The sequence below is a fragment of the Podarcis muralis genome, chromosome 10, assembly GCF_964188315.1.
Source record: "Podarcis muralis chromosome 10, rPodMur119.hap1.1, whole genome shotgun sequence".
NCBI lineage: Eukaryota > Metazoa > Chordata > Lepidosauria > Squamata > Lacertidae > Podarcis > Podarcis muralis.
The window spans coordinates 44,093,085-44,110,536 of record NC_135664.1 but is presented as its reverse complement, the minus strand read 5'-3'; the positions used below and the strand labels follow the sequence as shown (position 1 = coordinate 44,110,536).

Below are 17,452 nucleotides of genomic sequence, written 5' to 3'. Positions count from 1 at the left end.
CTCTAGAGCTGCCAAGGAATTCTTCCAAAAAAGAACTGTACTAAACGCTGTATGATGGGACTGATTTTCATATTGGAAACGGCTCTCTTTTTTCATCAAACTTTCCAAAGGAAAATGGCCACTTCAATGATATTTCTCACATCAGGGAAAAATTTAAATAATAATTGTTATTCAAAAGCATATGGAACCATCCTTTGAAAATGAAACAAAAACCAACAAATCAATGAAAAAGGTTTAAATGAACCTTTGCTATTTTCAGTATGGTGATTTTTTAAAAAGTGTGTGTGTAATATATAGAACACAGCTCTTTGCAAAATCTTTCCTTCTGAGCAGGATGAGCAATTCTATCAATTTCTGCCAGTTTCCCATTTTTCCAGTCTCCCCAATTTCCCATCAGTTTTCATCTTTTTAAAAAAAATATCATCATGAAAATTAGTCAGCATTTCAGTGTAGTTTTCTCTTACTATATACATTTTGCCAGCAAAATTTCCCCTGGTATAATGCACTTTGTATTTATTTCCATGAATATATAATTTTTTTGTGCACACTTTACCCCAGAAAATGCATTTGCGTACCTGTTGCTTGGCTGGAGAACTGTGTTACAAAATTCAGAGAAGTGCAAATTTTGAAAGCTGGTTGCGTTTCAGTCTGTGCATGGTTCAGGAAATGCAAATTAAGTAGATTTGCCTTTTAATGTCAAGTGAATTCTAATTCTGAGTTCGAAATGTCTCAGAATTGTTATAGATAGATTTATGGATGAAGGGTGTTTTTCCCCCCTTCAGGTTCCTTTAGATATTGGAACTTTCTCTAGATCAGTGGTGGCCATACTTGGCCCTCCAGCTGTTTTGGGACTACGATTCCCATCATCCCTGACCACTGGTCCTGTTAGCTATGGGAGTTGTAGTCCAAAAACAGCTGGAGGGCCAAGTTTGGCCACCACTGCTCTAGATAGTTAAAAAAAGTCTTATTGCCTGACACCCTTTTGACTTTTCCTTTGATGTTTCCTGTTTTCAAGCAAAAAGTGTCTTCTGCAGGCCAAATGTATTGGCAGACAACACTCCAATAATACAAGATAAAAACACAAATAAATAGTCAAAACCAAACAACGAAACAATAACCTCCACCCTCAAACAGATTTCAAAGGCTGCAGAATATTAATCAGCCAAAGACCTGGTTAAAGAGGAACGTTTTCACCTGGTGCCTAAAGATATATAATGAAGGCACCAGGTGAACATCCCTGACAAACCTCATTGTCTCTTAATGGCTTTTAAATGGGAAGTAGCAGGCAGGGGCCCCTCAAACTGGATCAGGACCCCATTGGGCATTGGGGAAGGCAGGCTTCAACTCTTTGTCTCTGCTGTGTCCCTAATTGAGATCTGCTCTCCCACATTTCCTGTTTGCATTGGAAGAAAAGCTCCCATTGGTACAAAAGGAGGCTTTTCTTGCAGTGGAAATACCACAAGTGATGCTCCCAATCCAGACTAGAACCACAGGCAAAGGGATAAAAATGCAACATTAAAACCAGCTAAAACTTTAGAGAAGTCTTCCAGACATCAGCCCTGAGAAAGCAGGAAGGTGTGTCTCCCTTGGCAGTACAGGGATTACCCTGGATGAGTTTCACTCCAAGCACATTTGTCCTAATCTAACAAAAGAGCTCTGTGTGCAAAAGCCAACTCCTATGTGCAAGGCAGATAAGGATGTCTATGTGCATCTAGACGTTCAGCCTAAAATGTATTGCTATGCTCAATAAGACTCCATTGAAGAAGATGCATGCACCTTTTGATGAGCACAACGGTCCGTGTGTATAGAAAAAGAGGCTACGAGTTGTTATGTGTGACTACTGGTTGTCCACAATGGCAGCTAGTTTGGAGCTACAGTGGTACCTCAGGTTAAGAACTTAATTCGTTCCGGAGGTCCGTTCTTAACCTGAAACTGTTCTTAACCTGAAGCACCACTTTAGCTAGTGGGGCCTCCCGCTGCTGCTGCATCGCCACCACACAATTTCTGTTCTCATCCTGAAGCAAATTTCTTAACCCGAGGTACTATTTCTGGGTTAGCAGAATCTGTAACCTGAAGTGTCTGTAACCTGAAGCGTCTGTAACCCGAGGTACCACTGTACCACGGGACCTTGGGTCCTGAACACCTTGTGAGTCAAACGTTTTGGCTCCCGAACACCACAAATCCAGAAGTGAATGTTCCAGTTTGCAAACGTTCTTTGGAACCCAAACGTCTGAAGCCACTTCCATGGCTTACAATTGGCTGCAGGAGCTTCCAAACATTTTGGAAGTCGAACGGACTTCCGGAATGGATTCCATTCAACTTCTGAGGTACCACTGTATTACAACATAGAGTATATCCAGTGGCATCCTGGTTTTCTGTCTGTAGGACAAATGTGCCTGAACTTTCATCCATCCATTCATTTGCCTTTTTTTTCAGCCTTTAGGGGAACCCAGTTTGCCATTTTTGTATATGTTGCATTCTCAGACTCTCAACTTGGAGAGTGGGCTACTTTATATGCAATGTAGACTTCCCAGTAGCAGAATGCCATTAGAGCTCCTTGGAAGGGTCCTTCCTCTTCCCAGTCCAGGAGGAGACCGGCCAGTTCACCATCCTTACCCAAGTCTCTCTGATGAAGCTTCTGCTCCTGCAGGGCTCAGTGCTGCTATTGTACAGCCCATACTTCCTTCCCGATGCCTTTTTAAATTCAGATTTCCACGGCTTGGAAATCTGAAGATCCAAAACTCATTTTCCTGCCTCCTTTTAGACTGCACACCATTTGGAGGCAACTGTGTGTTCCTCTGAGGATTACATGCATCACTGACACCATAGCTGCTAATCCACTCTGGCATTCCTCCGTGGCTCCAGGGGTGTCACTAGGGTGTGTTTCGAGTAAAGAGGGAGGCAAGGGTGGGGTGGAGAGGCAAATACCTGCACTGCTTTCGCAACAGAAGGCTGAATTTCAGCAACAGTAACTCAGAGCCCTCTCCCGATCTCCTTCCCTAGGTAATGATCACACTGACTGAACAAACAGTCAAAGGTGCTGCCGCAGATAAGCGCTGGTACAATTGATCCCTGGCTTTCCGTGCCTGATTTGAACTTTCAGGACACATTGTTGGCGCAGCTTAACACTTTAATGTGATACTTGCCAACTGCAAGGAATTATTCAGCTCACAGGTAGAATCCAATCTCGGTTTTCAAGGGGGGGGAGGTACGGAAATGAAATAAAACCCTCTGGAATATTATTTACTTTAACGTGTATAAGCTGCCTTATACCTGAAGGAATGTCACCACCCCCATCGTCCAGCCCAGACACGGAGGTCCAGCTCCGAGGGCCTTCTAGTGGTTCCTTCACTGCAAGAAGTGAACCTACAGGGAACCAGGCAAAGGGCCTTCTTGGTAGTGTCTCCCGCCCTGTGGAATGCCATTCCATCATATGTCAAGGAGATAAATAACTGTATGACTTTTAGAAGACACCTGAAGGCATGGGAGTCATCCTTAGCAGCCGAGGGGGTCTTCAACCCCCTCAATAAAATATTTGAGGGCCCCTCAAGTTGATGGGCATTGCCATTCAAATGGTGTGCGTGCACCACATCATGTGTTCAGTTATGCAGGGTGGGACTTATGAAGCTGGCTTGTTTAAATGAACCACAGTTAATGCGAACCACAGTTCCCAATTCAGTAAGCTGTGAGTATCTAAAAGTGGAAGCTTCCAAACTCCTAATCTCAGCTGCATGGGAGGAGGAGAGGAGAGCTCATTCTTGCTGGTGCACATCACACTAAACCATGGTCTAGCATGATGCACAAACATGGCCAGAGAGGGTGAGACAGTGATTGTGTGCGTTATGTGCATCAATATCTCCACATTTCCCTCTTTCTTGCACTCTACATTGATGATCTATTACACTGTTACTATTATTAATGAACACTTAGAATGTACAGGTTTCCAAGCATCCCTCCGCTTTCCCCAAGCCCTTTCCCTCAGTGAATTACAGGTTCTTTTTGGTAAGCCACAGATGCAAAATGGGCTTCTGTGACATTTGAGGGTTAAAAGAAAAAGAAGACAAACAGGTGTGAGTATATAGAGCTTTTCATAAGCGCTCAAAAGGTCTAGCGTACATTATCCCAGTCATCCTTACAACAACCCTGTACGATAGGCCAGGATTATTATTACCCCACTATTGCAGGTGGGTTTGAGGCTGTGAGACAGTTACTTGCTTCAGGTTATCTAGGTGGGATAATCATGGTTCAGCTGAGATTTGAAGCAGGAACTTTTCTGCTTTGGATGTGCTTTCCCCCAACAAGGATGAATCAGGGTGAAATTGTATAATTCTTATTTTTCCCAACACACAGGCTTGCCCACAGTTCCCAGAAGGCAGAAAGAGTGACCATTTGCACAAAATGAAACATTTAGCTAGTTGGCAGCCATTCCCCTTTACATGGCCCAGAGGTCCCCCTTGGCAGGCAATTTTAAATTTAATTGTGCTGATAAAACCTTGCATGTGTCAGAGAGAGAGAGAGAGAGAGAGAGAGAGAGAGAGAGAGAGAGAGAGAGAAGCATGTCTATTAACGAAGACAGAGAGATGGAGGGTAGAGATGGGTGAGTGGGACAGGATACAAAGGTAGGATATCTTTTTAAAAAATAAAATAAAATACAAGCATTTCAAAGTTTACATTGCCGAGAACTGAGGTGGGTTTGAATAAACCTAGCTAAAAGCCAATAAAATGGCCAGACTAGTTCAAAACCGTGTGAAAACTGTATATAGGAGGGAAAGCATTTAAGAAGAAAAAGGCACTAGAACCTTATTCCTCAGGCCATGCAAATGACAATTCTGGGTATAATCCATGTGTGGCAGAAGGTAGCAGTTTCACATCAGCTGTCCCTGGCCTCTGACCTCCACATAGCAGGATCTTGCTAGTGAGCCTGAGTCTGCTGCCCTGCTCCTCTCACTGATCACCCCCAGAATTGCTTGATGCAATTTGTGTCCAGGATATCTTCAGGACTGCCTGGTCCCTTATATCTGTCATGGGCCAGAAGTCAGCTTCGCCTGCTGAACAGCAGCCTGGAGGGGAGAAGGCAGAGTGACTCCACCTGGAGCTGATCAGCCTTCAAGGAACTGATGAGAACCAGCTGGCTTCAGCCTTCTTAAGCAGAGCTTCCAGCAGCAGGAACAACGCTTGTAGTTCCTGGTCCTATCTTGCTGCTTCCTGCTTGCCTTGACCATTCATCTCATGATTATCAGATTCTCTTACCCCTGGACTATCTGACCACGTGGATGGCTGTTCGTCCAATCCTAGGACTGGACCTGACTTTGGATGCTGACTCTGCCTCCAAGGCGAGTACACCTCAGAGACTCTTCCAGTTGGCCGGCCTCCCACTCCACTGAGCTCTTCATGTTTTGTTGCTCAGCAATGAGAGTACATCTGATCCCTTAACTGTCCTTCCTGCTTTGCAGGGGGTTAGACTAGATGACCCCTGGGATCCTTTCCAACTCTACCATTCAAGGATTCTATCTCTGCCCCATCGCTGAAAGCTTTGAGGGAGTTTCTGTTCATGGTACCCTATGGCTCCCATCCATCACAAACATCCTGGGTACTGTGGGCCCAGTTCTGTGGAACCCCGCTTCCCTGTTTAACTGCAGGGGCTTGACAAAAAACGTATTATATTTATTTCTGCAAGCATTTTAGAGGTTCCCCCCTCCCCATTTTTTATGACTAATTTCACTCCATCTTATCCATTGCATGTTTCAGTGCTTTTCTGTGTGAAAGATGATGTTGATGAATTGTAAAATGCTTTCTCCTCCCTTCTTCCTGTGCCCTCTCCGCCCTTCGTTATTGAGTTTGTGACCAACGTTTAATTAAAAAGTTGATAAAAAATAGGTGCCAGTACTAAATACTAGTGCACACCATTGGGGGTGGGGAGAACACTGATACTCTTTTAAATTTGATCAGAAAGATATATGGTATATAAGTAGCTAAAATAAAATTAATAAATAGATCCATTAATGGTGCAAATCTTATATTGTACACGGCTATTTTATTTAAACAGGCTGGCCACACTCTGCCCCAATCCTGTACCAGGCAGTAGGCTGAGTTCCCAGAACTTTTGTAGCAAGCTTCTTAGCTGCTGTTTTTAGATGTCTGTGGTTAGCTGTGGTGGGAAGATTTTCTAAGTGGGGAGAGGGAATTGGAGGGGAACTTGCACACTTCATGAAGGGCTCCCAACCTTTCCTCTCTTAACCTGGACCCTGATTTATCCCAGACAAACATCATGCCTGAGAGCAACATTATGGGAGAGGTGTTTCTAGGACCAGGGTGAAACTGTGAAGCTCCCTTGTTTATCTTTGCTATTGGCTGCTGCGTGTCATTTACGTAACCTTGTTATACTTATAGTATTGAAATGTGAGTGGGTTTTTTTGCATGCTATTATATTTTTGCTTTGCTATGTTATTATGTAGTAGTATTGTAGTGTTTTTGTTAGAAAGGCATCCATGTTTATGTATTGTAAGTTGCTTTGATCACAATTTTGTGTGTGTGTGGAAAAGAGGAGGTAGTCACAGGATCATAAAATCGTGGGGTTGGAATTGACCCCTAGGGTCATCTCGTCCAACCCCCTGCAATGCACGAATCCCGACTAAAGCCTTCGTAACAGATGGCCACCCAACCTCTCCTTCAAACCCTCCAAGGAAGGAGAGCCCACCACCTTTTGAGGGAGTCTGTTCCACCATAGAACAGCTCTTACCATCAGAAAATTCTTCCTGGGAAACCCAGCTGGATGGGTGGGATATAAATAATAAATTATTATTTATTATAGTTGGAATCTCTTTTCTAGTAATTTGAATCCATTATCATATGAGTCTGCTGCAGTAAGAACAAAGTCTTGTGGTACCTTGAAGGCCAACAAATTTTAATCTGGAATACATTTTCATGGTAACAAGGCCCACCTTTTAAATCCTTGATGCTTGCTAATGGTTGTGAGTGAGCCGCTTACGGTATATTTTCTCCGTTGTCAATAGGGCTGGGGGAGAAACTTGCTCAGTTTGCCTTTTAATGCAAACCTGCCTAACTCACACCAATCAGCAGACCAAAACACAAGCTGTCATGCACAATTCACATTCCACTGAATTTTGCAATGCAGACAGAGACTATGCACAAAAATGCATATATAAATGGAAATAAGTGCACACAACAATGTCCCTTGTAAACAACACAGCAACACTCCAAGGCTGCCCCATCCAAAGGGAAGCTGGGCTGCCATCTCTGGCAGTTTTCTCTGCCTCTGGAAAGTGGGAGGGCCACCAAGCATATAGTCACTGTGGGGCAAAAGCAAAGCACAGCCAACCCAGCAGAGGTGTTGCAGCAGCTTATCTTCTGACGCTTCGCAACGTGTCTGAACCTGGTTTTAATAATATGGCATTTAACTCCCTCCCTTTTCCCCTCCACTCTCAGGATTCTGGCACGCTGCCTGTGTGTACTATACATACAAAGAAGGAATTTCAACATGAAGGCTTGAAATGGATCCAAGTCCTTGTAGCTTCCTGAGACGAGACCGAGAAATAACGAGTTGTGGGTTCTGTGATTATAGGCTATCCTTACTTAAAAACAAAAACAACCTTTCCCAGCCAAATCCATCTGAGTTGGCCTGTTCGTGTTGTCCTTTAGCTGCTATATTTAAGGCACAAGGCTTCGCAAAAAATGCCCTGTCTTTCAGGAGATCGTCATACGGTCTGTGGTGCAGTGGCTGAACTGTTGGACTATGACCTGGGTGATGAGGGTTCAAATCCCTACTCAGCCATGAAGCTCACCTTGCGCATGTCAGTCTCTCATAGTCTATCCTACCTCGTAGCATCATTGTGAGGATAAAATGGGAGGAGGCCAATGTATGCCACCTTGAGCCCATAGGAGGAAAGGTGGGATATAAACGTGATGGATAAATACATAAAACTCTGGAAGCCATCAGTACAGGCTGCAGCCGTAGTCTGCATGGAAGAAGTTGAAGCAAACTTTTCAGATGCAAGAACTGCAGTCGTAGTCAAGAGTCGCACTCTGTTATATTGGTGCTGAATGCAGTGGAAAATAGCTCTGCTGAGGCCATTCCTTGCTATGCAAATATGAACCGTATCAAAATAATAATAATTAAAGATTCCCAGAAGTTTCTGCTCCTGTTTCAGTGGGACTCCTCCTAACATTCAGGAATTTGGAAAAGACATGTGTCTGGAACAGCAAAGGGGGTTGGAATTTCCCTTTGGAAACTTTCTCGTGGCAAGGAAATGTAAAGAAATAATTACGGCATCAGTAATGCTGGCTTATGTGGCAAGCCCTGAGCACCGGGAAGGAACAATTGATGAATGGAGAGATACATGGGCGCACAGGGATCTCTTCAGATGAAGAGGTTAGTTCAAGGCAAGAAGAGGGGAGTGCTTGGAATGAAGTGGGCAGTTATCACATGGCAAAGAGACATCAAAGAGCTGTCAGAGATTGGGGTGTGTGTGGCATTTTACAAGTATGCAGATCAGATGTGAGTACCGTATCGCTTTGACAAATGGAATCCAATAACTACAAAATGTGCTGCAGATATTCATGTTGGCTCTCTCAGGAATTAAGGGGAATCACATGCCACACACCAAGGAGACTGTTCTTGACCTAGTTGGCAGCAGCTGGTGTTTCTGCCATTGCCCTGCTTCTCCTTTGCATGGTAGACAAAAAGAGGTGGTGGTCTCGTGATGCACCAGGGGAGTGTGGCTGCTTAGACCCACACTGCAACGCAGACTGGGCTTGGGGCATCACTCACAGGGCCTCCTCTTGCCTGTCTGTTATCACTGCAAGGGTAGCAAATATTTGCAAATGTCTTTACTGGTAGCTCTGACCCTGCTGGTGGGATGCATGAAACTTCCCATGTTCCTAGGTGGGAATATCCCATCAATTGCCTGGCTGGGTGATGAAGTGGATGCAGAGATGGCCGTTGTCTGCATGCTCTTCTTGTTTCCCGGACAGCTGCTGGTGGAAGCAAGAATTCTGAACTAGATGTGCCTTGGCCTTTGCCAGCAAGGCAATCCTCGATGTTCTTACATGCCACCTTTTATTTCTCCCCCTGCCCCCCCCTCTCTGATCCAGTCTCTGAAATGCCACCTGTCCCTGCAAGATTCCAGCTCCAGTCTGAGATAGCTGGGCCTGTAGCTGTCAGGGACACATCACCCCGTTTCTGCTTCACAATAGTCACAGTTTGTGTATATGTTTGTGTACACACAGATGTTTAAGACATTTTCATGTTGCCCGTCAGTAAAACTTCCAAGGCAGTTTACAACGAAGTAGTAAAACTCACAACAATAAGAACCATACAACAGCAATCAAATCGATAAAACAGCAGAAAGCAGCTCTTTGAAGCAACTGGTAACGTTCAGCAAAACAGGCAAGATGATTTATTATTATTTTTATCACTGCCAGCTATCAGGAATCATTGGAAACCAACCTCCTTTCGAAAACAAGGGCCCCGTAATCCTCCTCCTCTCATGGCTGAAGATGGAAGTCCTGAGAGACCCATTTTCTCAAAAGCCCACACCCTTATTTGGAGCCACGGGAGCCATTCTCCAGCAGACAGAAAAGCTTCAAAGCCTTTTCTCCCCTTTCCAAACATGACCAAATAGCTGGCTAGAATCAGGATAAAAATGAAATCATTTTCTCTAGATACAAATGTAAGTCATTCAGCAGCAGCAACATATTTGAGCCATTGCTGGAGAGGAAATAGCCTGCTGCAATTACCCTCCAGGGTAACTTGCAATGTATGAAAAGGGAGCCACATCATGTACACAAGGTGCCAAAACAGTGGCTGCTATTACTAATAATTTATATAGCACTTGTTAAAACTTTACATGATGCTTTGCAGTCCTTATTGTGTTTGCCGTCTCAAAATCTTTTTGAGAAAGGTCGCAATTTTTGTTCCCATTTTACAGGCGAGAAACTGAAGACTGTGCTCAGTGACTGCAAATGAATGGTGATCGACTCCCTGAGTAACTCAGTGCCAAAGTAGGCATGGCCGTGAAAGTGTCTTTCTCTGTGGGATAGCTCAGTCAGTAGAGCATGAGATTCTTAAGCTTGAGGTTGTGGGTTCGTGCCACGCGTTGGAGAAGATGACCCTCGTGGTCCCTTCCAATTCTACAATGTTATTATTTACCATGTAGGGTGTTTTGCTTGTTTGTTTTCAAATGCCAAGAGCATCCAGCTGCTGAAAGGCAGGAAATGATTAGGGCTCCAGGAGCAGGAAGGGAGGAATTAACATTTTCTTGTTGTGGTCCCAAGAAAACTCACTCCTCTGAAGCTCACATTTGTTTTGGTGGGCAACCCTTCCTTGGCACCAACAGAGGATTACCTACCAATGCAATAACACCTTTTGAGTCAGGATTTTCCTCCTCAGGATTCCAGCCTCACTTTCTTCTGAAGCAAAATGCATCGGAACTCTTACAAAGGCGGCTTTAGGGCAGCACAACCAGTTCGCCTGCACCGTGTACTGACCTAAGAGGGCACCACAACAACGACTTAAAATGTCATTGTAGGTGGGAGAGGCAGGGGGCACCACTGAAATTTGAAAGCCCAGAGTATGCCAAATTGGACTGCTTTGTTGAATTTGAATATGCTACTGCAGTGGAGAAAATGAGTGCTATAGAAAGATGGGGGGTGGGAAGCAGCTGGAGGACGAGAGAATAGAACTGTGAGTGAAGGGGGTCTTTCCCCCATCCTCTGGAGCCCCTGGGAAACTCAGCAAACTGGCTGTACTTGGAACTGAGTGTGGAAGGTGCAGCTGAATGGGACACAGCTGAGGGCAGCCTGAGGAGGTACCTTGGGCATGCCCAGGGCTTTTTTTCTCTAGAAAAAGAGGGCTGGAACCAAAGTTGAGCCCCACCACCTCATGCCGCCAACCTCTGCTGCACTGCTCCAACCACTGTACTGCCCGCTTCCTCCACCGCGCAGCTGAGCGCTGTGCCAGGGAATGGCACCACAATGCTTCAGAGGTGCCAGAACGTACCAAAGAGGTGCCAGAACTTATTTCCGGTGAGCTCTGGCTTAAAAAACAAAAGCCCTGGGTTTGCCCATGAAAAGCAAGTCTAGAGTAAGAGACTAGGGTGATGTCTGCTGTTTCCAGGAACCCTTCTCATTGTGAGACTTTTGTGGGTGTGCTGAGAGTTTGCTTTGACCTGATTCTGGGTGAGGACCTGGAGGCTGAGAGGGAGAGTGCGTCAGAAGAAAAATGAACGTGTGTGTGTGTGTGTGTATGAGTAACATTTTTTAATATGACTGTGTGTTTTTGTAATGTTTTGTTTAAGTTGTCTGTTGTTGCTTCAGTTTCTTCTACACCCCTTAGAGATATATTTTAATACAGTGGTGCCCCGCAAGACGAATGCCTCGCAAGACGAAAAACTCGCTAGACGAAAGGGTTTTCCGTTTTTTGAGTCGTTCCGCAAGACGAATTTCCCTATGGGCTTGCTTCGCAAGATGAAACGTCTTGCGAGTTCTTGCGAGTTTGTTTCCTTTTTCTTAAAGCCGCTAAGCCGCTAAGCCGTTAATAGCCGTGCTTTGCAAGACGAAAAAACCGCAAGACAAGAGACTCGTGGAACGGATCAATTTCGTCTTGCGAGGCACCACTGTATATTAAGCGGTACAGAAATAACGAATTAATAAATCATGACATTGTGCCACCTGAGGCAGGGAGGCTGGCCGCTGCTGTTGGATTCTCTGTTTCACACCTGACACAGGAAAGGCAGAAAAGAAAACTTACGCACCACTGCTTCTCTCAGTGGTTGTGATATGCAAAGCCTGAGGTGGCCTTCAGGGCCTAAGTAAAGAGGCAGAGGAAGATCTTCCAAAGGGAAATAATCTCTGGCCGCCTGTCTCTCTTTGTGTGTGGCGGGGGTGGGAGTGGGGGGTCTCTCTCTTGAAACAGACCCTTCCAAGGACCTACATTCCTTGGCCTCACTTAAAAGAGTTCCCACATCTGGGAGAGGAAAGGAAGAAAAGAAAAGAAAAGAAAGGAGGCATTGTCTGTTTTTTGTGTTGTGGGCGTGTTTTTAGCAAACATGAGTGAATTGCATGTTTCAAGATGGAGCTTCGTTTCAGAAGAAGGACAGCCGCACCTTTGATAAAAGGGTGCATTGACTAGACTAGAGGATAGTCACAGTGCCTGTCCCGTGCTTTTTTGTCCCTCCCATTTCCCTTTTTGTAGTGTCAATCTCAGTTTCTCTGCATTTCTAGTTTTTACCTTCTGAAGTTTGGTTCTCCACAGCTCTTCGTGATTTATTTATTTTTTTAAAATACCATCATGAAAATTCACCGGCACTTTAGTGCCCATTCTTCCTAATGTGCACATGCTGTATGCAATTTTGCCTAATGCACACAATTTCACAAAGTATTTTCCCGTAATGAGATGCATTTTTGTGTTATTGTTGCAGATATATGCATTTTTATGCATACTTTACACTAGTAAGTGCATTTTTTTACTTGGCTGGAGAACAGCACCTCAGAATTTGGAGAAGCATGGATTTCAAAGAATGGTTGTGTTTCTGTTTGCATATTGTTTTGGATATTGTGAATTAGAAAGGTTTGCCTTTAAATGTGAACTGAATCAGATTTCCTCCCTATCCCTCACTATATAGAGCTCCATCATTTCCTCTTCTCCCCACCCCCACTTTCCTGAGTGAGATTTTTTTTTTCCTTGGGGGGAATGAAAGGTAATAACAAGCCTATTCATATTTCCTGAGTTTATCATACTTTGCTACTGCTGTCCCTAAGTCTGTATGAAGTTTCTTTTCTGGTCAATTGTCCTTTCAATTTAGAGAGTTGCTATAGTGAGCTTCATTCCCCTCAGAAGCCAGAATGTTTGTGAATATTCCCAGACTTCTCATACTGTCACTGCCCATAGGTGCATGCTATAAATGCAGAATCTTACTGCCTCCCCTAGCAATTGAGTAGAAGATCAAGCTTTGTTTTTAAACTTTAACGCAGAATTATGTCCATTTTATTGCTTCCTGTTTTAGCACTCAGGGTGATTTGTCTACTGCTCAAAATGGACGAGGCTTCTGTGCAAACTTAAAACAGCTTGCCACATTGTTTTATTAATGCTCAAAAACCTTATTCCATTGCAAAAGAAAATACCTACTACTTGAGTAAAAACAAAGGTTTCGTTGTTTGGCCAAGAAGCCTCTGGAAAATTAAATTGGAGGTCTCGTGTAAATGATTGAATATACCACAGATTCGTCCCTCAATTCAAACCCTATGCTAATGAGATTGTATGAGATCACGGATGAGATTGGAACAATACACCTCTAATTAACACCTTATTTGAATGGAATAGCATCTCACATTTCTAAGCTGTGCTTTTTATAGACATCCTGGTTTTGAGAAAGGAGGGGGAAATATTTCAAATATTTGCTCAACCCAAATGAACCTTCCTTCTACGAAACTCACATGGAACAAGGCCAGTCTTAGTGTGTACATTCCCTTCCTTTTATATTTATATTGCATCATGATGTGTCAAAGTTTGCTGTGACTTAGCAATGTCTTTATTCCTTGTCACAACTGTAACATTCTTATGGCATTGTTGGACATCTCATTCCTCTTGTTCACCCCCAAGCTAGGAGCAGCCTCATTAAAGCAGCAACTTGCAAGCAAATCCTCGATGCAGATGACTGCGACATTTCAACATGGCTTTCTGGTTTCTTTAGAACACAGTAGCTACATGCACAACATCTCAATTCTGTGTAATGTTTCTGTTTGTCAGCCGCACCCTCCTGCTCCTCAGATTTCTGCATGTTCATTCAGAGGTGCTCCTCCCTTCCTCTTTTCTTCATACCATCGCTGGCTGACAAAAACAAGCCCTGGTCACCAACGGCAGGGTCCAATTGCTTAACCTTACTCTTTTCTCCAGAAAGCAATTTTTGTTGGGATGCATTTATTAGCAGCACTGTAGGGGGCAGCAGAGATCCTCACCCTAAGATTCTTCCTCCATTCCCAGGCCACAGGAAATATTCATCTCAGAGCTGCCCCCTGCTTTGGGTTTGGACTGATGTGGAGCAGTGGTACAGTTTTACTCCATGCTGTCCATCAGGTTGCGAGCTCTTGTCTCTGGAAGGCAGCCCTGTATAGGGAAGTTTTTAATGTTTTACTGTGCTTTTAATTCGTTGGAAGCTGCCTTTTCCTGGACAACCCGAAGTCACTCTGCTTTTTTGTTCTTTTGTCTTCTCTGCTTTGGACAAACCACCACAAATCAAACCCAGATAATCTAATTTTTAAAAAATGCTTGTCAGGAATAGAATGGCAAGCAGTCCACTAGGGCTACTGAGGTACTGCCTTCCCAATGAAAATATCAAGCAATTATTATTATTATTTTAACAAATTTCAAAATCTCAACCCCTCACACTTTCCTATGCCCCACAAATTTTAATACTTCTCTTTGAACTCAGAGAAGCTCTGCAGATCTTTCTCTCAATCTCCTGTTCTCCGGCCAGTCAGAGCTTTGCACCACCCAGTCAATCCTAATCCCCAAAGTCCCAAAGCGGTCCCTCCCATGTGGGGAGAATCAGAGGGTGTTTTGGGTAAGTTTGCCAACTGATAATAGAAGAAAATGCCCTGCCCTGCTCTTGTGCCTTTAATGAGAAGTTGAATGCCATAGGTGAAGCTAGGGACACAGTACTTTGACCAGCTCATATCTGCCACTCATATTGCTGTCAAAGGTTCAGGAAGAGGGCTTGGTCCAAAGAGTTGGCTTGGCTGCTCCAATCCTTGCTTGCACAGAGCGAAAGCATGTAAACCCAAGTGTGATTCATACCCTGTGATTCATGCACATGATTTCCATGGGAAACAAGCATATTTTTGATGCCACCTACAGCAGCTTGCACATGCTCAAGAGTACAGGCGTCGGCTTTCTGCAAAAGAGGAGCCTTGAATATGTGGATAGTGACGAGGAAGCCCCTGTAGCTCACATCAGCTTTGCTGGAGAAATAAGCCAAGCTACTTCCCACTGAACTGGGAAGCAGGGTGCCTGATTTGCAGGCCAAAGCTTGGTTCATCCCTCTGTAACACCCCAAATCCTCTCCCTTTCACTCACATGGCCCCTGGTCCCTAACCTGCTCTCTTTAAACCCCACTGACTGGCCAGACCAGCAGCTGAAGAACTATAACTGCAGGGAAAATTATCTCCCTCCCTGCTTTGGCATGGGGCCAAAACCCCAGGTAGGTATCCTTGTGAGATGCCATTTCCCAAGGGCATCCTTAGGGAAATCATATTTTCCAGGGGTCCTTGGGACCTTTTGTCCTGGCAGAAGGCTCTGGAGTTTTCCCTCCTTTGATCTCCCCACAGCACCTCTGCCAGGGATTGGAGGCTGGGTGAGTGAAAGTGCCATGGATGAGGACTTCATCATCCGCAACTCACATGTAATGCTGGTGAAATAAGTGCATTGTTCCCTTCCTAGAAATGATCTCTGTGCGGGAAAATGGTTTTGTTTGTGGGGAACAGACCTCACGAGTAATATCCAGCCCCAGCCAGACACTCCTCATTGCCCAAAGCCAGAGGAAGAGGAATTACACAGTACAAACCATTGCTATAGCAACCACTACCACACCCACCAGCACAATGTGATTAAATTATGGGCTGGGCATTCCTGTTTTCCACACATAGGAAAACAACTGTCTGAATACCAATGACCCCCAACACAATTGCTTGACTTGTTTTTACAACTCTGCAACAATTATTTCACACAATTCCCCGTATAGGTACCCCACTGTATGCCTGTCTGTTCTAGAAACTTCTTCTTCTGTGATAGATATGTATCTAGCTTAACATTTTGCCCAGTTTATATATTAGGGTTGCCCTTGAGCTGGTGCAGAGTGTCTATCCCTCACAGCTAAGTAACCACTGCCATCTCCCAAGTCCTTAATTCCTGACGCATTGTGTTGTCTTCGGGGAAACGGGTCATAGGTTAGTGGCAGAGCATCTGATTCGCATGAAGAAGGTTCCAGATTTTTATCCCTGGCATCTCCAGGAAGAGGTGGGAGAGACCCTCCCCCAACTGAAACCCTAAAGACCCACTGCAAATCAGTGTAGACAATATGGACAATCAACACCAAACTTTTTTTAATGCTTTATTGAGTGACCATACATCTCTGCTTGCCCCCCCATCTCTTTTACTAAAAAAAGAAAGCATTTTCCAGATATGTATATTCCCCCCGGTTAACATAGTAGTGGCTTGTGTACAGCCAAAGTGAACTATCCAGTGAGAGAAGAATGTCTCTAGGTACTTATTGTAAACTTATGTAACCCCCCCCCCTTCCCACTAAAGAAATCAAAGTCCCCTTTGGGCTGGACAGAGAACATCTTTCCAATATTCCCAGTATTCTCCAGAAAGAGACTGCATAATTGGCAATTAAGGCTTAATAGCATGGGCTTGAGAAATCCCTGGTTCAAATCTCCCCTCAGCCTCAGTCCACTCACCACCTGCTGTGTGAGGGTGCTCATATTGATTAGTCTGTCACGGTGCCCCTCTGCGCCAGAAGCGGTTTAGTCATGCTGGCCACATGACCCGGAAAGCTGTCTGCGGACAAACGCCAGCTCCCTTGGCCTAAAGCGAAATGAGTGCCGCACCCCATAGTCGCCTTTGACTGGACTTAACCATCCGTAGGTCCTTTACCTTTTACCTTATTGATTAGTATTGATCAGTAAAACTAACTTGCTTTACGGTGTTGTAAGGATTACCAAGATAAGACTAAGTTCCCTATCCCTGGGCTAAACATCCATTCAAGTGACATAACTGAGGCTGGGAAGAGTTTCTTTGAGGAGTGCTTCTAGATTAGGACACAGCACCTTCTGCAAACGTAGAAATCCCGCTGCTTCTGTGACATAATTCAGAATGAATGAGCAAATTTGGTCAGGACCCTCAGAAATTTGAGGCTTTGTTAAGACAGAAAGAGAGAGAAATGGGTAACGGGTGCTCACATTTCACTTCCAAGCTTACAATTTCACATGATGCAGGACCAAAAATTCCTACTGTGGCTCCATCTGATCTTCATATTTATGTAACTGGCATCTTTTGAGCATTAATTAATTTTATAATGAATGATTTTAGAATGTTGTTTATGCTGTACTTTTGTACTGTTTTATTGTTGTTAGCCGCCCTGAGCCCGGCTTCGGCTGGGGAGGGCGGGATATAAATAAAATTTATTATTATTATTTATTATCCCCCCCCCCAATGGTATAGGATTCATACACACACACACACACACAGCAACTCCATGATATTCTCTCATTCTCTCTCTCTCTCTCTCTCTCTCTCTCTCTCTCTCTCTCTCTCTCTCTCTGGCTTTTTCTTTTCTTTTACAAAACTATCCTTCTCACTCTCACTGTTGTTCTTTCTCATTCATTTGAATGAACTCTGGAGTCTACTTTACTAAGAGTAGGCAAGACACAGCTGCTA

General features: G+C 44.3%; 1 protein-coding gene across 1 annotated transcript in view; it reads left to right on the top strand.

Moving 5' to 3' along the window:
* GSG1 (germ cell associated 1) overlaps positions 1-17,452 on the top strand; it is a 111,920-nt gene that overhangs the window by 76,605 nt on the left and 17,863 nt on the right. The gene's annotated exons all lie outside the window — the stretch shown is intronic.